This window comes from Leopardus geoffroyi, chromosome X (assembly GCF_018350155.1).
Source record: "Leopardus geoffroyi isolate Oge1 chromosome X, O.geoffroyi_Oge1_pat1.0, whole genome shotgun sequence".
NCBI lineage: Eukaryota > Metazoa > Chordata > Mammalia > Carnivora > Felidae > Leopardus > Leopardus geoffroyi.
In genome coordinates, this window is record NC_059343.1 from 97,523,865 (window position 1) to 97,547,689 (window position 23,825).

The following is a 23,825-nucleotide window of genomic DNA, read 5'->3' on the forward strand; positions in this document are numbered from 1 at the left end:
AAGGAACTCCCAATCCAGTGGGGGACACAGAGAGGGAAAAGCACTCATTGCAAGAAAGATTGCTGAAGAGAAGCACACGCGACACGCTAACAATGTATGAAAGAAACACCCAGCAGCAGCTGTGAAGCAGAGGAGGCTCAAGGAAATGTTCCCGGGACGGGGGACAACGAAACCCCAGAAGGGCAAGAGGCAGCCACCATATCAGGAAAAGCAGCAAGTACCAGAGTGTGAGCATAAGAGAACGTGGAAAGTTTGCGGAAGTGCAATTGAGAAGGCGGCTTCAGGAGGGGTGAGAGAGGAACCAGAGGGACAGGCAGGAGCCCAGATCATGATGGGCCTGTCTGGAATGCTGACAAGTTTGCAGTCTAATCCTGAAGCAACTAGGTACTCGATATTAGGAAAATAATACCTGCAGATAAGTCCTAAAACTTGACATTAGAAACAGTGTGCAGCAGGGACTGTGCTTGTCCCCCAATATCTAGTCTTCGCTTCCAATGAAGTAATAATAATTTTACTGGGGCACATGGCCGCAGAGTTAAGGGCCACGTTTTCCAGCCTCCCTTATAGCAGCTGTCGCCAATGACCGAGGTCTGGCCAGTGAGACGTGTGCACAACTGATGCTCACAACTGTTCCGTTATATCCTTAAACGGAAGGAGTATCCCATCTCCTGCCCTTCTGCCATCTCTTTGGTTACAACAAGAATGGGATAGTGAGTCAGAGAAAGCTAAAATCCCAAGACGAAGATGCTTTCTGAGGACCACAGAACAAGACAGAAGGAGCCTGGGCACCTAATAATCAAGAAGCTGCCATCCACCCTTGAACTGCTAAGATGTGAGAAAGAACACTTGTTCAAGGCACTCTATTTGGGGGCCCCTGTCACAGCAGAGCAACCTCTCCCTCCACGAATATACGGTGGAATTTAAAACTGGATCTGAAGGACTCGAGAGCTGCTCACACTCACCAATAAAACCAGACGGTGAAAAAGGAGCCCTAAAACCAAATACATAATAAACAACCAAACGAGTTCCAGAATTCCCATCTTCCAAGTGTTAGTGAGCATGTATAGGTTATCAGAATGTCATCACGTTAACCCAAGGCTACGTAGTAAACATGAATAGAAGGCAAACATGGATTATGAACGCAAATGACTTGCATGATGTGGTCAGGATAGGACAGCAATGGGCTCATGTTCGTTTACGGTCCTAAAATTATTATTCCATTATTCAGAATCAGTTTTTTAAATGGACAGAAAAATTTTCATTAACAAAGATAACACAGGAAAGGAAGGAACGAGATCTGCACCTGAATTTACCAATACCCATGCCCCCCAAACTAAGGAAACCGATCTCTAAGCTTCTCAAACTAGGTAAGTAAAAGTGAGTAAGTATAAATAGGTCTTCAGGAATCTCAGGCTGTCCTCCATGTGCCATTCCTAACATGGCAAGCTATCCACAGGGGCCCAAGAGGCCTTTTGGAGATACCCCACTAAGGCCAAGCCCTCACTGCTGACTGCCAGTATCCCACGCTGCCTTCTATGCTTGATATCCACCCCTCTCCATCTCCACCATATTGAAAATTACTCTCATGGGGCGCCTGGGTGGCTCAGTCGGTCAAGCGTCCGACTTCGGCTCAGGTCGTGATCTCGCGATCTGGGAGTTCGAGCCCCGCGTTGGGCCCTGTGCTGACAGCTCGGAGCCTGGAGCCTGTTTCGGATTCTGTGACTCCCTCTCTCTAACCCTCCCCTGTTCATGTTCTGTCTCTCTCGGTCTCAAAAATCAATAAACGTTAAAAAAAAAAAAAAGAAAAAGAAAATTACTCTCATGGCCAGGCACTTAGTATCTTTCAATAATTACATAACAAGGAAACTATTCCATGTTAATGAGGAAAGTATAGAGAAGACAGCACCAAGGCTTTCTGTAAACCCATTTTAATCTGCTACAGCAACAGTACGTAACCTTCATTTGGATGGATTTTTTTAAAGGGGTTCTGTTAACTAAAACCCAAACCCAAACCTGCCAACAAAAATCTTAAGAAGCCACAGGTCTAACCAAATAGTGGGAATGTCAGACAAATTCTACAACTTCAGTACCCATGGAAGTAACATTTTTAAAACAGGCAGGGCCACGAGGTGCCTGTCACATCACATCATGTCACGGAAATTACCTATTCCTATACAAGTCCCTTGGCAGCCTGTGTTTCCACTAAGCGTGCTTCTCCAGTTGAAAATTAAATGATGATGGTCACAACTGTGATCGGATCACCTCCACTGAGTTACTGGGAAGGGATACAGGGAACAACCGAGAAAGTACTTTGGGCACACAGGAATTAAACAAGGGTTTAAAACTTAAGGGCAGCACTTCAGCTTGATGGAGCTAGAGACCAATTTTCCCTTTCCTCGTTCGAGTTATGACTCCAAATACAGAGTGCCAAGAGAGACTCACTCGGCCTTATAAGGCCGTTCCACAGCATTTTAGAAGAACAAAGAAAATGAACAGGATACAGTGACTGCCTCGAGGACCAGAAGTAGGATTCTGCCTTGTTCACCACGGCATTCCCCAGCGCACGGGTCAGAAGGTGCCCACTGATTTGTCTTGAATGAATTTATATGAAATCACTCATTTCCTCTCAGCAGAGAGTGCTGCCCTATAGAGGAAGGCTAATTAAAGCCAAGGAGTCTCCCTTATATGCAGAGAAAGCAGATTCATCTTTACAGCAGGTAGACAGACCTAACCCACATGCAGAGTCACTTAGAGCCATTCTAAGCTATTAAGGAGTCTACACTGTGTCTGGCACTAAATTAAGCAGAAAATCAAACGACTGTGAAGTTTATGAGTATATCGTAATGGGTTCATTTTTTAAAATCATTGAATGCTATCTCAAAAGTCATAGAACAGTGAATATTCACATTACTCTAAATCCTCGTTTCTAAATGGGGGATACTTTCTCGTTCACAATGGCTCTCTTAAACCAGATCAGTTTGGCTTGCCTTAAATCAGCAGATTTCTGACTCCTTTCCATGTAGCCCACTACCATAATGGCTTAATAAAATTAGCGATGGAAAAAGGAAGCATCATAACATAGACACCAAAACTCCTAAATCAAGCAAGGATTCTTTTTTGTTTTTTCTTTCTTTCTTTCTTTTTTTTTTTTTTTTTTAACTCCACAGCATCTCATATTCTCATATCCTAACTCCAGGTGATATGAACTATTAATCTCCATGATAAAGATGTGCTTCTGCCTAATTCATATAAAGGTACACGGTACTTAGTTTTCTCTTTCCAGTGACAGCAGTGCCATCTTATCCAATTCTTTTTTGTTAATGTTTATTTATTTATCTTCAGAGCGAGAGAGAGAGAGAGAGAGAGAGCGCATGTGAGTGTGCGCACGTGTGGCAGAGAGGCAGGGAGAGAGAGAATTCCAAGCAGGCGCGGGGCTCGATCTCACGACTGTGAGATCATGGCATGAGCTGAAACCAAGAGTCAGACGCACATCTGACTGAGCCACCCAGGTGTCCTGTCCTCGTCTAATTCTATCCTACTCACTAGCTGCGAGATCATGACATCATCACCACACACGATGAATAGAGAATCCATTTAAGCAAGTAAAAAATACACTTAGGGAAGATGGCAGAGTAGGAGGATTCTGAGCTCACCTCCTCCACAGACGCAATGAGCCTGCCGCTATGTAAAATGCAACATACGCAGAAAACGACCTGAAAACGACAAGAACAGCTCTTCCACCGCCAGGAATATAGGGAAAAAGACACACTGAAAAGAGTAGGGGGGGAAGAGACAGGTTCGGGAAACAAACACCCGGCACGCGACCCAGTAGTGGAAGGAATACCGCAGGACTGGAGGCCCAGCCTGAGGAAAAAGGGGACCAAGCCCTCGATTGGGCACCCCACCCCGAGGACCTGCTCCGGGAAGACAAGTCCCCCAAAATGTCTGGCTTTGAAAACCAGTGGGGTTTAACTCTGAGGAAGTAGGAGGGCTATAGGAAACTGATACTCCTCTCTCAAAGGGTCACCATAAGGAGCCCCTGGGTGGCTCAGTCGGTTAAGTAGCCAACTGCGGCTCAGGTCACGATCTCATGGTTCACGAGTTCAAGCCCCGCATCGGGATCTGTGCTGACATCTCAGAGCCTGGAGCCTGCTTTGGGTTCTGTGTGTCTCTTGCTCTCTGCCCCACCCCCACTCGTGCTCTCTCTCTCTCTCTCTCAAAAATAAATAAATATGTTTTAAAAATGGTTTTGAAAAGAAGGCTTTCAGTGGAATTTCCCCTATAGGACCCAGGAAGTTGGTTTAATTGAAAGGCACTCTCTATCGGCCTTAATACTACCACTCTCCTGGTCTCACTATGCACGCCAGGCCCCACCCACTCAACCCACCCATCCTGGCAGACACAAACACAGAGCACCTTCTATCCCACCACATCTGTCAAGCAGTCTCAGTTAAGATGGGCATCCCCCTCAAAGTGACACCCACTCCACCACACCCTTGAGTCAGCCCCAGCCAGGACAAGCACACCTCCTAAGGAACTCCTGTCCTGGAAAGCAGGACCAGCCCCGCCCATCAGCAAGCCGGTAGCAGCCACAACCCACAAACAACAGGAGGAAGCAGGGAGTAGTCAAAGGTAGTAAAACTATATCTACAAAAATTAGTTCAGAGATATACAAAATGAGGGGCGTCTGGGTGGCTCTGTCAGGTAAGCTTCCGACTTTGGCTCAGGTCATGACCTCACAGTTCATGAGTTCAAACCCCGCATCAGGCTCTGTGCTGACAGCTCAGAGCCTGGAACCTGCTTTGGATTCTATGACTCCCTCTCTGCCCCTCTCCTGCTCGTGGCTGTCTCTCCCTCTCTCTCTCTCTCTCTCAAAAATAAATAAGCATTAAAAAAGAGAGAGAGAGATACAAAATGAAAAGATGTAAAATAAGGTGTCATATACATAAAATGTGGACGGGAGGAGTCAAAATATAGTGCTTTTAGAATGTGTTCGCAGTTAAGTGACCATCAACTTAATACTGACTCTCGTATACATGGATACGTGCATATATATTTACAACTGTTATATAGAAACCTCATGGTAACCACAAAACAAAAACCTATAATAGACATACAAAAACCCAAATGTAACCCTACAGAAAATCATCAAATCACAAGGGAAGACAGCAAGAGAAGAAAGCAATGAAGAACTACAAAAACAACCATAAAACAAGTAACAAAATGGCAATAAGTATATACCTATCAATACTTTATTTCTTTTTAATTATTTTAAAGACTTTATCTTTAAGTAACCTTTACACCCAATATGGGGCTTGAACTTAGTAACTTGAGATCAAGAGTCACACGCTCCACCAACTGAGCCAGCCAGGTGCCCCCAATAATTACTTTAAATGTAAATGGAATAAATGCTATAATCAAAAGACATAGGGCGACTGGATGGATTAAAAACCAAGACCCATCTATATGCTGCCTGGAAGACGCACAATTCAGACTAAAAACACATACAGACTGAGAGCAAACAGATGGAGAAAGATACTCCACACAAATGGAACAAAAAACAAGCTGAGGCACCAATATTTCTGTTAGACAAAATACACTTTCAAACAAGGACTGTAACAAGAGACAAGGGAGGAAATTACGTAATGATAAAAGGTTCAATCCAACAAGAAGATATAACAATTGTAAATATATATGCACCCAACATAAGAGCATGAAAACATGCAAAGCAAATATTAACAGACATAAAGGGTAAAATTAACAGTAATACTATAATAGTAGCGGACTTAACACTCTACTTACATCAATGGATGACAATCCACACAGACAATAAGGGAACAGTGGCAATGAATGACACATGAAACCAGATGGACTTAACAGATATATACAGAACATCCCTTCCAAAAATGGAATACAAATTCTTTTCAAACGGACATGGAACATTCTCCAAGATAGATAGATAACATGTTAGCCCACAAAACAAATCTCAATAAATTTTAAAAGACTGAAATCATATACAACATCTTTTCTGACAAGAGTGGTATGAAAGTAAGATATAAATTACGAGAAAAAAAAAACCTGGAAAAAACCCACAACCACGTGGAGGCTAAACAACTAATGGTCAACCAAAAAATCAAAGAGTTAATCAGAAAATACCTGGAGACAAATGAAAATGGAAATACAATGGTTCAAAAGCTTTGAGACAGAGCAAAAAAAAGCTCTAAGAAGAAAGTTTATAATGATACAGGCCTATCTCAAGAAACAAGAAAAATCTCAGATCAACTATCTAACTTTATACCTAAAGGAGCTAGAAAGAGGAAGAAACAAAAGGCCCAAAGTGAGTAGAAGGAAGTAAATAATAAAGAGCAGAACAGAAAGAAGTGAAATACAGATTAAAAATACAACAGAAAAAAAGACAGTAAAACTAAGAGCTTGAATGTTGAAAAGATAAGCAAACTGATTGATAAAAGCATAGCCAGACTCATCAAATAAGAAAGGGGGGAAGGACTCAAATAAGTAAAATCAGAAATGAAAAGAGAAGTAACAACCAATACCACAGAAATACAAAGGATTACGAGACTACAACGAAAATTTGCACACCAACAAATTGGGAAGAAACTGGAAGAAATGGATAAAGTCCTAGAAACATAGATCCTCCAAGACTGAATTGGGAAGAAACAGAAAATCTGAATAGATCAATTACTTATAAACAAATTGAACCAATAATAAAAAAAACCTCCCGGGGCGCCTGGGTGGCTCAGTCGGTTAAGCGTCCGACTTCAGCTCAGGTCACGATCTCGCGGTCTGTGAGTTCGAGCCCCGCGTCGGGCTCTGGGCTGATGGCTCAGAGCCTGGAGCCTGCTTCCGATTCTGTGTCTCCCTCTCTCTCTGCCCCTCCCCCGTTCATGCTCTGTCTCTCTCTGTCTCAAAAATAAATAAAAACATTAAAAAAAAAATTAAAAAAAAAAAAAAAAACCTCCCAACAAATAAAAATCTAGGACCAGATGGCTTCATAGGTGAATTCTACCAAAGAGTTAAAAACTAATTAATACACATTCTTTTCAAACAATTCCAGAAAACAGAAAAGGAAGGAATGCTTCCAAATTCATTCTATGAGGCCAACATTACCCTGATACCAAAACCAGACAAAGAAGCTACAAAAAAATAAAATTACAGAACAATGTCCCTGATAAACATAGATTTAAAAATCCTCAACAAATTTTAACCAATGACATTAAGCAATACATTAAAAGGATCATTCACCACAAGTAGCATTTATTTCAGGGATGCAAGGATGGTTCAATATCTACAAATCAATCAATGCGATACACCACATTAACAAAATAAAAGATACAAGTCATATGATCATCTCAATAAATGCAGAAAAAAAACATCTGAAAAATCCAACATTCATTCAAGACAAAAACTCAACAATGTGGGTTTATTTATTTAAAAAAAAAAAAACTAATGTTTTATTTTATTGTTGAGAGAGAACGTGCGCTTGGGAAAGGGGCAGAGAGAGAGGGAGACAGAGGATCGGAAGCAAACTCTAACCGAGTCCAATGCAGGGCTCGAACTCAAAAATGGCAAGACCACGACCCAAGGTAAAGTTGGACACCTAACCGACTGAGCCACCCAGGTACCCCAACAATGTGGGTTTAGAGTGAACATATCTCAACATAAAAAAGGTCATATATGACAAAGCAGGAGATAAGATCATACTGAATGGTGCAAAGCTCAAAGGTTTTCCTCTAAGATCAGGAATAAATAGGGAATTCCACTCTTGCCACTTTTATTCAAAGTAGTACTGGAAGTCCTAGTTACAGCAATCAAACAAGAAAAAAAAATAAAAAGCAACCAAAGTGGTAAGAAGGAAGGAAAACTGTCCTACTTGCAAATGACATGATACACTATATAAAAAGAAAACCACAAAGACTCCACCAAAATCTATTAGACCTTGTAAATGAATTCAGTAAAATTGCAGGAGACAAAATTGATATGCAGAAATCTGTTGCATTTCTATAAACTAATAACAAACCAGCAGAAAGAGAAATCAAGAAAACAATCCCATTTACAATTGCATCAAAAACAATATCTAGGTGGGGCGCCTGGGTGGCGCATTCGGTTAAGCGTCCGACTTCAGCCAGGTCACGATCTCGCGGTCCGTGAGTTCGAGCCCCGTGTCAGGCTCTGGGCTGATGATTCAGAGCCTGGAGCCTGCTTCCGATTCTGTGTCTCCCTCTCTCTCTGCCCCTCCCCCGTTCATGCTCTGTCTCTCTCTGTCCCAAAAATAAATAAACGTTGAAAAAAAAAAAAAAAAAACAAAAAAACAATATCTAGGAACAAATTTAACCAAGGAGGTGATAGGCCTATACTCTGAAAACTGTAAGACACTGGTGAAAAAAAAATGAAGACAACACAAATAAACGGAAAGATACACCATGGTCATGGATTGAAAGAATTAATACTGTTAAAATATCCACATTGCCCAAAGCAATCTACAGATTCAATGCAATCCCTATCAAAATACCACAGGTAATTTTCAAAAAACTCAAACAAATAATCCTAAAATTTGAAAGGAACCACAAAAGACCTAGAATAGCCAAAGCAGTCTTACAAAAAAAGAACAAGGCTGGGGTATGAAAACAAAAATCTTCTGCAAAACAAAGGAAATCATCAACAAATCTAAAAGGCCCCCTACAGAATGGGAAAAGATATTTGCAAATGACATATCTGATAAAGGGTTAGTATCCAAAATATATAAAAAACTTATAAAATTCACACCCAGGGGCATCTGGGTGGCTCGGTAGGGTGAGTGCCCGACACTTGATTTTAGCTCAGGTCATGATCTCATCATTCGCGAGATCAAGCCCAACGTCAGGCTCCGTACTGACAGCACAGATCCTGCTTGGAAAATTCTCTCTCTCTCTCTCTCTCTCAAAATAAATAAACTTAAAAAAAAACTCATACCCCAAAAAGGGAATAATAATAGTAATCCAATTAAAATTAGGCAGAACACAAGAATAGACATTTTTCCAAGGAAAGCACAAAAAAAGACACAGGAATGATGCAGCAGAATAAAGAGCCCAAGAATAACCCATGCTTATATGGTCAATTAAGACAAAGGAAGCAAGCATATACAATTGGGAAAACACAGTCTCTTCAATAAATAGTGTTGTGAAAACTGAACAGCTACATGCAAAAGAATGAAACTAGACCCCTTTCTTATGTCATATACAACAATAAACTCAAAATGGACTAAAGACCGAAACGTAAGACCTGAAACCATACATCTCCTAAAAGAAAACACAGGTAGCAAACTCTGGGACATCAGCTTTAGCGCTGTTTTTCTGTTTTTCCCACTGTTGGTGGGAATGCAAACTGGTACAAGCCATGGTGGGAAACAGCAGGGAGCTTCCTCAAACAATTAAAAATAGAAATACCACACAATCCAGTAATTCCATGTCAGGGTACGAAAAAAACCAAAACACTAATTCCAAAAGATGTATGTACCTCTATGTTTATGGTAGTATTGTTTACAATAGCCAAGATACAGAAGCACCCTGAATACCCACTGACAGACGAACGGGTAAGGATGATGTGGAGTGTGTGTGTGAGTGTGTGTTGAAATATTACTCAGCTATAAAGTCAGCTATCTTGCCATTTGTGACAACATGCATGGACCTAGAGGGTATTATGTTAAGTGAAATAAGTCAGACTAAGAAGGGCAAATACCATACGATTGTATTTATATGTGGAATCTAAAAAACAAAACAAACAAAACAGAAACAGACTCACAAATAGAACGATCTGGTAGTTGCCACAGCAGGAGGGTTTGGGGGGATGGGCAAAAGAGGTAAAGGCAATTAAAAGGTACAAACTTCCATTTATCAATAAGCCACAGGGATGTAAAGTACAGCTAAGGGAATACAATCAATGGTATTGTAATAACCTTGTACGGTGACAGGTGGTGAGCATTTCTTAATGTATACAATTGGTAAATCACTATGCTGCAAACCTGAAACTAATATTATATTGTATGTCAACTGCATTTCAGTTATATATATATATGTATACACTATATTTCATACACACACACACATTTAACATTTACAGCAAATCATTTTGAGTGAATCAAGTCACTTTAACTTCAAATGAAACTACTTTGGCCCCTAAAAAGAAACTCAATCCAAATATATAATAAGCATAAAAAAGTACTGAGGAAGCATAAAATAACATTTCAAAGTCATTTTGAAAGAAAAAGTAGGTGAAATCGGAAGTAACAAGAGACCAATCCAAGAGTAACTCATTTAAAAAGACACCTACTGGGGTGCCTGGGTAGCTTAGTCAGTTAAGCATCTGACTGTGGCTCACGTCATGATCTCACAGCTCGTGAGTTCGAGCCCCGAGTTGGGCTCTGTGCTGACAGCTCAGAGCCTGGAGCCTGCTTCGGATTCTGGGTCTCCCTCTCTCTGCCCCTCCCCAGCTCACGTTCTCTCTCTCTCCCTCAAATATAAATAAACTTAATTAAAAAAATTAAAAAGACACCTATGTTCTTCAAGACGTCAAATTATGTCCAAAGATTTTTTTTTAAGTTTATTTATTTATTGGGGGGTGGGGGCGTACAATGTGAGCAGGGGAGAGGCAGAGAGAGAGGGAAAAGAGAGAGTCTCAAGCAGGCTCCAGGCTGTCAGCACAGAGCCCGACGCAGGGCTCAATCCCACAAACCGTGAGAAGTTGGCTGCTTAGTCAATTGAGTCACTCAGGCATCCCAAAATTATTTTAATAGAAAATGCCACTCTTTAGCTTGAAAGCTGACACTGACTATAACTTATCGCTGTCATGAAGAACTGGGAACAGCCTGCTTTCTCCTGCACCACACACAGATATCTGGTTTGGTAACTCCCACTGGACAGAAACATCCTTGACTAGAACAATGGGCTACATTTTAGTGAAGCGTGAGTTTAGTGAAACTCTTCATGTATTTTTTTTAATTCCAATTTTTTTCACAATACCTGTACACAACATCATGGACTACATTTTATCAGACATTTTCCAAAACACAGCACCCTGGTACTATATCCCGGCCAAAAAAGAAGTGTTACTTTTATCTCCACCATCTATCCACTACTAACTCATGTCAGGCACAATCTTTGGAAATATTAAAAAATGCTAGGGTGTACACATAAAATTTCTCAGTATCTCTGGCTCTGGCACACTACAGAAGCAAGTGTAGATAAGGAGGGAGCCACTCACACAAGTGAGTTTAGCAGTTTTGTTTTTGTTCGTTTTTTTAATTTATTTTGAGAGAGAGAGAGGGAAAACATGAACGGGGTAGGAGCAGACAGAGAGGGAGAGAGAGAATCCCAAGCAGGGTCCGTGCTGTCACACACACCATGCGATCATGACCTGAGCCAAAATCAAGAATCGGATGCTCAACCGACTGAGCCACCCAGGCGCCCCTAGCACTTTTGTTTTTAAATACAAGTCTGGCTGTGTTATGGAGTACTGATATCCATATGTTAGTGATAAGTACATAATGGGCAAATCATCATGGATTCAGCATTCAAAAATCAGATAAATACAGAATCCTGTAAAGACTAGTCAGTGATCAAAATGAAATTAAAAGAAGGCGCCCTGCAATAATTTGGAGCTACGCTGCAAAAAACAAAAACCCCCAAAACCCCCAAAAAACAAAAAAACAGCATAAGATCTGAGGGACACTGAGCAGGGATCTCTGAACATTTTGCTAGAAAAACAGTTAGCAACAGGCACACGGCTTCCATTCCCTTCCTGGCTACGTTTGTTTCAAAACACCTATTTCTCTTTTGGGGGTGATGAAAGTGTTCTAAAATGGATTGTGGTAATGGTTGCCCAACTCTGTGAAGATACTAAAAGCCACTGAATTGTACCCTTTAGATGGGGGAATTGTAGGGCAGTTGAATTGCACCTCCATAAAGTTGTTACGTACTCTCAAGAACATATTTGTGGAGCCTAATGTGCACAAAAAACAGCTGTGATTGGCTGTGGCTATGAAGGAGTCTCCATTTGATTTACCCTTGCAATTTTTTTTCCAGTTTCCAATGAACACGCACATACACGCACACGCACACACACACCTGTGCACACACGTGCAACACACATGCACACAGCTTTGGGCATTAAAACATTCAGAATGCTTTCTTTGCTCTTCAAAAAGATCCACTTCAAAAGCACCTTATTCAAAATATCTCGCCAACTTTAACACCCTCCTCTGATCCTTCCTCTTTATTTCTCCAGCATGTTTTCTAGTGGGCCTGGTTTAGCGGTGAGGCTCTTATATAATGCCCCCCATCAGTCAGAGGTCGAATAAAAAGGAAGTATTGTGGTTAAAAAAATGCAGACTCTAAAACTAGGTTGCATAGTTTTTCATGCTAGCTCTTCTACTTCTCAGGTGTGCAACTTTGGGGGAAGTTATCTAACTTCTCTGTGCCTCAGTTTTCTCATCTGTAAAATGGGGATAACGACACTCCCTGCCTCCATAGCACTGTTGTGTGCTGTGAATGTGTCCATGCATATAAACACTTACAATGGTGCCGTGCCCGTGGTGGGTGCTATAATAACTTAGTAATTACTGCTTCACCATTAGTACCAGTATCGACTCATACCGAGTTGCTTTGTGTTCTCTCTTGCCCCTGCTGGACTGTAGGATATTTCAGGGCAGTGGATATATTTTCTTCCTCCTAGGAGAATGCTTCACATATAATTACTTAACAATTACTTTTTGCTTGTGAACGTTTAAATAAGACATCTATACGATGCTAAAAATGTGTAAATTCTTTAGTAAATCCCAAACTCACTTTGCCAGATTGTGCAAGAAGCTATACAGGTACCGAATAATGGTTAGAATCTCCACTGCTGAAATCTTGGTTTCCCTCTGTCAAGTGAAAGATGAGAAGCATGCAAGAATCCTTTGGGCTAACAAGTTAGTGAGTTAGTTACTTATTGAGAGAGGGTGCAAGCGAGCGAGGAGCAGAGAGGGAGAGAGAATCCCACAAGGGGCAGAGAAGGAGAGAGAGGGAGGGAGATGGGGAGGGAGAGGGCCTGGAACTCCCGAACCATGAGATCATGACCTGAGCCTAAGTCCGATGCTTAACCAATTGAGCCACCCAGGTGCCCCTCTTTATATTATTATTGAAAAAGCACTTGGTTAAAAACCAAGGGCCCTACGTTCTGCTCCTACTTAGCTCTATCTCAGACGATGGGACCTACCTTCGGCAAGTTGTTCGACCTCATTGTGCACACTACTGAAGTAAATAATAATTAACCATGCTTCCAAAGAAGGTTGCTCTCTAAGTAAATGACATTATTCTTAACATCTGAGCTTATTACCTGAGGACAGAATAAGTCTAATTTTTCTAAAAGTACATTTGAATATTGTCGTTTCATGTTCAAATATGACGGTGATCGCGATGTCTATCTGTAAATGCAGGTAACACTGCCAATACATAATAGATCTCGTCAGTACGGTGAGCTAGGCTTCTCAAGTGCACTTGAATATACATTACCGTAATAATCATCATGAAATATATAGTCAATATACAGTGATTTGGACAATGCCTTTCCCGATTCATTCCCTTCTGTACACCTATGGCATTCCATAACCAAGTTGGCCACCCAAGGATCAACGGTCTTGTCATTTGTCTGACGTGGGAAATGAAGAACATTGGAAGTGGGGAATGCAGGGACACTACCTCACGTGCTTCAACCCAAAAGGTTACGCTAGCCCTCCGACACTGGAAGCTGCTCTCAATAATCTACTTAGACTTATCCATTCATTTATCAAAACTGCCACTGAACTTGTATCATCTCTAAGGTATCATTTGATTTGTCGCTAGAGTAACTACAATAAAAGCTTAAGAAAACCATAACAACTCAAAACCTATAGGAGACATTATTCAAACAGAATTAACCCTCCTCCCAGTGGTTTAACTGTTACAAATATTTCAATATTTTCTTCTGTGATGACTTCAAATCTGGAATAGAGACAAATCAAGAAAATATATGACCTCTTTGATTATGAGCACACCAAAAGTTTTCATGTTTAAAGGACACTGTTTATTGTATACATTTTCTTGCATCTCCCTTTCCCTTCAAAATGAAGATTAAACTTTTAAATCCTATTAAGGTAACCACTATCATATTTAAATATATATCAGGTCAATCGTATTAAAAAATTGATAGTCTCCTTGCATTCAATGTGATGCCATCTTTGATTAAGCAATAAACCAAGAATTTACCTTAAGCCTTCTTGTCTGCCAGAAAACTAGTGTTACTTCTAACCAGTCAGTTCACTATTTAATAAGTGATGTATATTCAAAAAATATCACTCCCGCTGGGATTAAGGTAACATAAAGGAAAGACACAGTTTTCCCTTACATTTCTGGTTCATATATAAATGGCAAATGCCACAAGTTTTAACTAGTTAAGCCATTAATCTACTGAAAGAGTCAATAATAAGAATATCTACTAGGAGGGCGCCTGGGTGGCTCAGTCTGTTAAACCGTTAAACCGTTAAATGTCCGACTCTTGGTTTCAGCTCAGGTCATGATCCCAGGGTCGTGGGATCCAGCCCTGCATGGGGCTCTGGGCTGACAACATGGAGCCTGCTTGGGATTCTCTCTCTCCCTCTCTCTCTGCCCCTCCCCTGCTCTCTCTCTCTCTCACACACACAATAAAAAAATAAAACAAAAAATAAGTTTTAAAAGATAAAATTAAATTAAAAAAAAAGAACATCTACTCTGTAGCTTGAATTATGCTTAGGACTTGATATGCACTAGCTCATGTAATCCTTAAAACATCAGAGGAGATGTTTACAGAGGAGGCATACATGGCTCAGAGGGAAGAAGGGAGTTGCCCCAAGTCACACTGACAACAAGAGGCAGACTCAGGATTTGAACCCAAGCCTATGATTCCAGGGCCCAAGATCTCAGCCATCAATTTCTACTGCCTTCCCACTGAGATACATTAAGTAGTAGAACAGAAAACACTGTTGACATGAAGTTCTTGAGAAAAGAATGGCCATTTCTATAAAATGGGACCAAGAAGCCAAACTCTACAACTCTATTATCCCCGTTTACTGAAAAGACTATAAAAGCACTTGACACAGAATATAACGACCATCCCTTAATCACCCCTCTATACCCATGTCCTTAGGAGCTCAGGGCAGTAACACAACAATACAACAATGGCAGCAGGCCCTGTGGGCTGTGACCAGAGCGGTGCAGCCACAATGAAAGTGGGACGGCAATAATCAAAATCAGTGGAAAGATTCGGTGTTCGACTGACTCCCGTTCTGCTCACCGCTTTTCTCCACTTGCCTTTCTCTTCTTCATCTTTCTCATTTGGAGCAAATCAAATCATTTGCTTGGTAACAGGCATTCCTCCAATGCATTGCTCACCCCTTTTCAAAACCATCTAAAACTCGAGAAACCTTCCGTTACCCTCAAAGCACGTGAACCTCGACAACTTTGCTCTACTCTTAAAACACTGCAGTAGCCAGCAATTAACAAAGCAATCTGTATCCTGCATGTGTCGTAAATGAAAGCAGCTTTAAAGTTAGCAGAGGTTAACTTCAATCAGGGACACAGGCAAGCGCTCATAGGATGGTACAAAGCTTTGACCTCATCAATCATGTTGCTTTAAGTTCATGGTCATTGTGTTCTAACAGCCTGTCTTCTGAAGATCGGTCCTTTGGCAGGTCCTTCACTATCAATCTCAGCTATTTCCCACCAATATCAGGAACTCAGCTATTTCCCACCAATACCTGTTAGGACTCAACACAGTCGAAGACTTAGACCACTATCAAACAACCAGAGTGTTCCCTTGAAAAAAGTAATGTCTATTACCGTTCCTGAAGGTCATCATGAAAATTTAAGGCTCTGAAAGTGTCTGCACACTTGACTTAAGGAACTGACTCAGCACCCTGTGGCCTCAGTGCTTTTCAAAGGGTCACCCCCGGGGTTACCACAGCTGACCCTGCACAGGTAGAGGCTTGCTTTGAAGTTGGGTTTTACCTCCAATTTTCATACGAATACTGCATTCTAAAGCACAATACACAGGAATTTGTTCAAATATTATTACACATTTTTAATCAGCTACCAGCGAATGTTCTCCTGAATCTTTGTGTAAAATCAATTCTTCAAGAACACACAAGCTGTTTTATTTTGTAGCTCCTGGGGCACACTATCATGTCACCGCCCTGCTCACCCAGTATACCCACTGTACTCTAGTTTGAGGAAAAGAGCACTTCACAGACATTCTATTTGCTTCAACTAGTGCAATGCCTAGAATATAACAGGTACTTAAAACATATCTGTCGGATGAATTGGCAGAATGGTTTGAAGAACTAGTTTTCAAATGCAAGAGCATTCTCGAAAAATCTTTGGAGGCATAGAATTACTCCCAAGCCCACAAAGGCAAAAGGTCAAGCACAATATATCAATTATGATTTACAAATGTTGGTAAGAAAGAACAACAAAAATTACATTTTGCTTAATTTAGTTAGAAAGGAAAGGTTGCCGGGATGTCATGTAGGGATAATATTTCAGGGGGCAGAAGAGTAGTTAAGGTATTAAAAACCAATTCCATATACTGGACACTAAGATGAGTTTTCAATGGTCTGTTGTGTTTTCCTTTGTACATCTTCAGTATTAATGGTTTCAAACTTACAGAGAAAAAGAGAGAACTGTAAGGCACAACTCTGTTTCCATGTAACCACGCATGGTGCGGGAACTACTAAAAGCCAAGAACCATGCCTCGTTTGTTTTGTACCTTTCTCCTGCTTTTAATACTGATTTCCATACACATGAGGAGTTCAATAAATATTTAGCAACTGCAACGTTAGGAGTGTCGAATCATGTTAAATAAGTTCTTAACTCAATCCTTCCCCCCCCACCCCCGCAAAGAGACTCACCCTAAAGAAGCATGCTTTGGTTTAAATAACAAAAGAAAAACAAAAAAATAAATACTCCTAATGGTACTAGATGAGACAGTATTGGAAGACCCGGTTCTTGGCTCATTTCAATCACATGACCCATATCTGTTTTCCTATGATAAAATGAGGATTGTACAGCCAGCCCTCTACTCATAGCTGTTGCCTGAATAAATCAGCATGTATTTACATGCTCACCGGTATGAGAAAGGTATTGGGAAGGAGACAATTGTATATTTACCTCTCTAATCTCCACCACCAACAGCAACAACTTCTTATGTGCAACGAGCTGATTTAAGCACTTTACTCTAAGGTATACAATCCCTTATCTGAAACCCTTGGTGCCAGATGTGTTTACAAATTCAGAAATACCCAGGCTTCTGGAGCGGCAGTAACCTGCACATACCATACGATGTAATACCCCAGTAGGGTCTGAGGCACTACCCCGTAAACACACGGCTAATTCTGCAGCAAAGCCAAATAAAGATTAACGTTAAGTAGAACAAACACTATAAACACCCTCGTATCAGTCCAAGTCAGACTTTGCCACCACCTGAGTGAGCGTGGCACTCACCAAACCAAACTTTTTGTCAGTTTTCAGAGTTTTTGAAATGTAACTGTTGCAAGCAACAAGTTGTAGACTTGGGTATAAGTCATTTAATCCTTGCAAGCCCCCTGAGAGGTACGTTTTGTTACCCTTATCTTACAGATGAGAAATACAAGAGTAACCGACCCGGCCAGTGTCCCACAGCTAGTGAAGTCTCCCAGCCCAAACTGGAACATAAGACAGTCCTGCCCCAGGGCTTGTGCTCGCAACAACCGTACTCCGGGACCTCTCAGAAACTGCTTGAGGATGCTTGACAGACGTGGGAAAAGTAAAATGGTATTAAATGATTTAAGTATCCAAAACACTAACCGGAGACACATCACCAAGCGCCATCGATTTGCTATTCCACGACTATTTCTAGAGGGCGTACCATATGCCAGGTGTTCAGGATACAATGATGAGCAAAGCAGGCCAGGTCTAGCTCACCTTCATGAAGTCGGAGACTGGTGGGGAGACAGCCAGGCATCCAATAAACACAATTATGTCACACAAGGCAAGTGTGTGATTACCATTCACGTCCAGAGTTGGAGATCGGGTCAGTGGGTTTGGTGTAAAATAGGACACGGGATTTGAACTGTTTCTTGATGCGTGTGGGGATTTGCAATGACAGGGAAGAAAGGAGACGGTTTCTCCAATAGACGGTGGCATGGCATCCATCCAACAAGCGGTCACTGTGTACCTACTCTATGCCAAGAGTAAAGCTAAGCAGAAAAGTTCCAAACTGGAGAAAAATCACTTGAAACCCACAGAGGATTTGTGTACGAGAATAATAAGGACACGTAGGGCAGCAGGCCTGGGTCAGACCGTCCAGAATCCTTGAGTGCGAAGCTAAGGAATAGGAAGTAGATGCTGCAGGAGTTGTTGAAGATTATTTTGCAGGTTACTGCCCCATAGTATTAAGATCTACCCCTATGGAATGTCGATGACCATCTGAATTCTGATTTGGGGCCGACCAGACCTCAAAGCTGGGTTGCTTTTGAGCAAGAGCTCAGGGCACAAAACAAATACCAAATCTAAATTAATTTTTTTTTTTTTTTTTTTTTTGAGAGAGAGAGAGAAAGGATGCGAGTGCACAGAGCAGGGGCGGAGCAGAGAGAAAAGGAGAGAATCTTAATCCATGCTCAGCGTGGAACCCGACGTGGGGGCTTGATCTCACGACAGTGAGATCCTGACCTGAGCTGAAATGAAGAGTTGGACACCTAACCAACTGAGCCACCCAGGCACCCCATAAATCTAAATGAATTTAAGCACGAATAGAATAACCCTAATCTCTTAAAGAATGGTGATTTAAAAACTCTGGAGAGGGGCACCTGGCTGCCTCAGTCAGAAGAGTAGGCAACTCTTGATATCGGGGTTGTGAATTGGAACCCCATGTTGGGTGTAGAGATTACTTAAATAAATAAATAAAAACTTTTTAAAAAATCTTAAAAAAAAAAAAAAAAGAAAAGAAAACTCTGGAGAAGGCAACAAGTAAAGGAAAATGGCAAACTCCTCTAAAAATCTCAAATGCCATTTCTAAAACCTAAGTATCCTTTCCTGTTCAAATGAAACTTCCAACCTTCCAAAGGAAACATATTTCTTTTTTTTTTTTTAATTTTTTTTTTTCAACGTTTATTTATTTTTGGGACCGAGAGAGACAGAGCATGAACGGGGGAGGGGCAGAGAGAGAGGGAGACACAGAATCCGAAACAGGCTCCAGGCTCTGAGCCATCAGCCCAGAGCCCGACGCGGGGCTCGAACTCACGGACCGCGAGATCGTGACCTGGCTGAAGTCGGACGCTTAACCGACTGCGCCACCCAGGCGCCCCCAAAGGAAACATATTTCTATGAGAAAATAAAACCTCGTTCTTTGGAAAACAAATGCTTGGGTTGAACAATGATCTGATTTTTAATAAAGTGGGTGATAGCTTACCTCCGGGCACAGGTGACAATATGACAGTGGAAAGTAAACTGCTTTTCAACACATTCACCTCCCGGTCCCCTATCCCCTTATCTAAACAGAGTGGAAGAACTGAATTTATATGTATGTTGTATTTATGCAGCATACATATCAAACAAAGCTTTTCATTCTCAGGTCTTAATGGCAACACCTGAGTAGCTAGACAGCCTCTGCAAGACACATTTTTATTTATTCCCACTGAGTAATTTTTTTCCCAGTCAATGACCTCCCACAGAAAAGTAGTTAATAAACACTCTTCAATGGCTTCCCCTTCTTCTGAGCATCAAACCCAAATTCTATCTCAGAATTTCCAGGCCTGGTATTATGATCTGACTCCCTTTAGGCTCTGGAACACCTTTAACAACTCCTCCCACCCCATCTCATGGGGTCCAGCCATCCTGGCTTGCTTTCTGCTCCTCAAACACCCTGAAGTCTATTTTCCTGCCTCAAGGCCTTGGCTTACTCTGGTCTCTGCTCTTCACAAGGTAGGTTTACTCCCTCTTCTCTGAGGTCTCTGTTCAAAGGTCACCTTTGCTGCTAAGAGACCTGTCCTGACCACGCTTGCCAAATAAGCCCTTCCCAATTCTCCATGTCACATTTTGTTACTTATTTCCTTCATTGTTCTTCCTACAATCTGTAAGGATCTTCTTCATTTGTTTACTCGTTTATTGTCTATATCCTTGGGTGGACTATAGCTTCTGGGAGACTGCACAAGGGCAAGGATCATGCCTTGTAATAATACAGGCCCTCGGGGCACCTGGGTGGCTCAGTCGGTTAAGTATCTGACTTCATTCAGCTCAGGTCATGATCTCACGGTCCATGGGTTCGAGCCCCACGTCGGGCTCTGTGCTGACAGCTCAGAGCCTGGAGCTTGCTTCGGATTCTGTGTCTCCCTGTCTCTCTGCCCCTCTCCCTGCTTGTGCTCTATCTCTGTCTCTGTCTCTCTCTCAAAAATAAATAAATACACATTTAAAAAATAATAGTAACACAGGGCCTCATGCCCAGTAGAGGGTCTCGGCATATGGAAGGTGTTCAACAAATACTGTAAAATAAATTACTAAATGGATGAACAATATATTTAAAATCTCAGTGATATGAATGCCAGTAACTTGGAAAAAAAGCCTCCCCCCCCCCCATTTTGAGATGTTTTCTTTAGGGCTGTTCATTTTTCCATAATCTTTCTACATTTTCTGAAATCTGATGATGCCTGGCAAATTGTTGAGTTATCTCACAGCAGCAAAAATAGATCCGTTTCAAGCAACGGATTTAAGAAAAAATACTTTGACGAGGTTACAGTAGTTTATTAAACATCAAAATCGAACAATTTGAAAACTGGTTAGTCTCATTTCACTACTGCAAGTCAAATTACATGAGGAGAAGTAACGTAAAATGTAAAGAAAATGAAAAAGGCGGCAATTCCACAGCAAACTACAGTTATGTTTAGTAACATCAGGAACATCCAGTCTGAGAACCTCTGCGTATACCAGGTGGGTTTATCAAATACATAGTGAAAAGATTCACAGCAAAATGTTTAAGACGAACTCATATCCAACTTTCTTTTTTTTCTGGCAAACATAAGTAGTTCATGTGGGTGGCAATCTTAGCTTAGATTCAGTATTAATAATCACAAAAGGAAAAAAAATAACATAATGATAGAAACTATTTTCCTTGAAACAGTTTACAAGTTAGTATGTCTTTCCAGAATGGGTTGCCAAGAAAATTACAGATTTAGGCGATTGGCCCAATTAATATAAATCCTCTTTCCCTACCACATCCCATTTTCTTAAATAAAAGTCAGGAACTTACCAAATGAGAGAAACTACAAATCATCTGCAATCCATCTAGCTAAACTGATAATCAATGGCCTTTACTATTCTTCTAGAAACTGCTTTTGTCAGAACATCAAGTTCAAACTCTGTATAGTCACACCACGCTTTTCAAAGTGTGCTTCTAAATGTGCAGATTTTAAAAGTGGGGGGAAACCGAGGCTCTTATTTATCTATTTTCTAAATACCTCATTTGATGTTGCAGCAGAAACTACATTCATGGTCTCACTGGCAAAACGAGTGCTCCCAGGGCAGTGAAATGTAGCCCTTACCTTCTTTACCAACTCTGTTTCTTCTGAGATCCTCGCCCGTTAATGCAGGTTATGTTATGTCGAGGGCCATACCTGATCACACATCCAGCAAACAATTCTAGATTCTAAGTATAAGGGCATTTATAACAACTTGCAATCGAAGGAGGTAACCTTTGTAAACGTAAAATGATGTCATAACTGCTAGGCTGATTATTTCACTTTTCTGTTCTCAAATGTGAGCACTAGATATAGCCCATTTCCAAAACACAGCCGCAAACGTCAGCATGTGCTAATTCACTGTATCTGCCTCCACTCTCAGCTTCTCCATTCAATTTTCTTCGCACACTAATTCCAGCCTGCAAGTGAGTAAATGAGCCTCAGTATGGGAGCTGCTGGGGCAACTGCATGGGGGGAAGGCGACATCACTGAGAAAATACGTGGTACTGTGTGAAACCAACTTAAGTGAACTAATCTCCAGCCCACAGAAAAGGAGTCTCTTTTTTAACCACCTGGCTTGTAAACGCTGCTTCTTGATGGCTTATACAAATAGGAGATGTGCAGTAAGAAACTCTGACTTCTTTAAAAAAAAAAAAAAATTAAAAGCAGGTGCCCTTCCCAACAGAGGCCGTTTTAAACCCCAGATTCCCTCAGTTCCCATCCAATGTGCTTAGTAAACAGCCTACACTAACTTGAGGGACTACCCCAAACCACCAGAATCCTCCCTGAGTACAATAAAAGATGAACATCCCAGTTTGCAGATGGAGAAATGGAAGCAGGCATCAAACGTCCCACCCACTCTCTCTCTCCTCTTTCTCAGGCCTGCTCAGCAGTGGAGGAAGAATCAGATTTAGGGCCATGTGCTAGGATCGCACACAAACATACACACGGACATACATAACATACATTTCAAGTGGCTGTGGCTCTTGGAGTAAGTTATTGAAACCTAGAAAGAAACTTTTGAGTTCCTTAGCTAATATACTAGAGGATCATTCCCATCAATTTCGGTTAGCCGTAGGCTAGACCGTAAGCTTCCAAGAAAACCATTAGTCAACTGTGATTAAACCAAAGAAGCCAAGACATCCAGAGATGAAGACGTTCGGAGCGGAGTTAAAAGCTTCGAGGAAGCCGAGTGTGCTCCTGACTCGGGAGCCAGCAGCGAAGCCTCCCAAGTTAGAAGATTCTGAGGGAGGGATGGGTTGCGAGGCAGAAACCAGAAACTGTTAGAGGGCAAGAGACAGTGGGGCCGAGGCGAGCAGAGGGACCCCAGAGCGTCAGGGCAGCGACAGGGAAGCCCGAACGAGAAGATCTTGGAGGGATAACAAAGAAGCAAAGGAAAACTGGATTCTGGGGGCGGGGGGGGGGGGGGAGTCCTGAAAGAAGCCAGGCGTCTGGCGGAGCCAGCGAGTCCGGGAGGTAGGGATGAGAAGGTGCAGGGATGAGCGCGCACCCGCACGCGAGAGAAAAAGAAGGGGGGTGGGGGGCGTGCAAAGAGCCCAGCTGGTCCCCTGTCCCTGCGCCCCTGGTGCAGATCGCAACTCCTTACCCCGCACCGCCTCGCCGCGCCGGGTCCCGGAGGCGAGGAGGTGGCTGATGGAGCCCCTGCGACTTCAGGACCCTGCCTCACCTTGTTTGCCGCGTCTCCGCGTCCCGCCGCCCGTCAGCCCGCTGCTGCGCTCGGAGGGCCAGAGAGCGAGTCGCGCGGCGCAGCCGGGGCTCCGTCCGGCTGCGAGACACCAGCCCCCGCACCTCCGCACCCCCTGCTCGCCCCGGTCACTTCGCCGTCGCGCAGGCGGAGAGCGCGGACCCTAACCCGAACGCCGCTCCACTTATTTTCGAAAGTCCCCGTTCCAGGCTTCCCCCGAATGGGAGCTGAGCTGCTGCGGCCGCAGCGGCAGAGCCTCCGCCTGACCTCACCGGGGGGTGGGGGGGGGGGGAGAGAGAGGGGGCGGGAGCCCGGTTAAGGAGGGGAGGGGGGCGGGGGGAGGGAGCGCGCGGGCGGGGGAAACATGGCGGCGGGGGTGGCCCCGGCGGCGCCTGCGCGGGAGGCTGGGGGGAGCTGGGGCTAGGACCGTGTGTAGGGTCCGAGCAGAACTCCTCCCCCACCGCCAGCGCGCGGCTAGGGTGGGCCCGGGCCGGGGCGGGGGGTGGGGGCGGGGACGGCCAAGTGGCCCTCGCGCTTCCGAAACCGGGACGCCCGAGTTTGAGCACACATGGCCTCTAGTGCCCGGGA

At 42.7% G+C, this 23,825-nt stretch overlaps 1 protein-coding gene across 3 annotated transcripts in view; it reads right to left on the reverse strand.

The window, feature by feature from the left end:
* The window catches only part of KLHL13 (kelch like family member 13), a 205,091-nt gene extending 181,582 nt beyond the window's left edge, over positions 1-23,509 (reverse strand). For 2 of the 3 annotated variants that reach the window (XM_045473080.1, XM_045473077.1), the window contains exon 1: positions 23,220-23,509. The gene's annotated coding sequence lies outside the window, so the exon portion shown is untranslated. Of the gene's footprint in view, positions 1-23,138; positions 23,159-23,219 lie in introns of those variants that run through there. The other variant, XM_045473078.1, reaches the window with a different exon arrangement.
* Between the last annotated feature and the right edge of the window lie 316 nt (positions 23,510-23,825).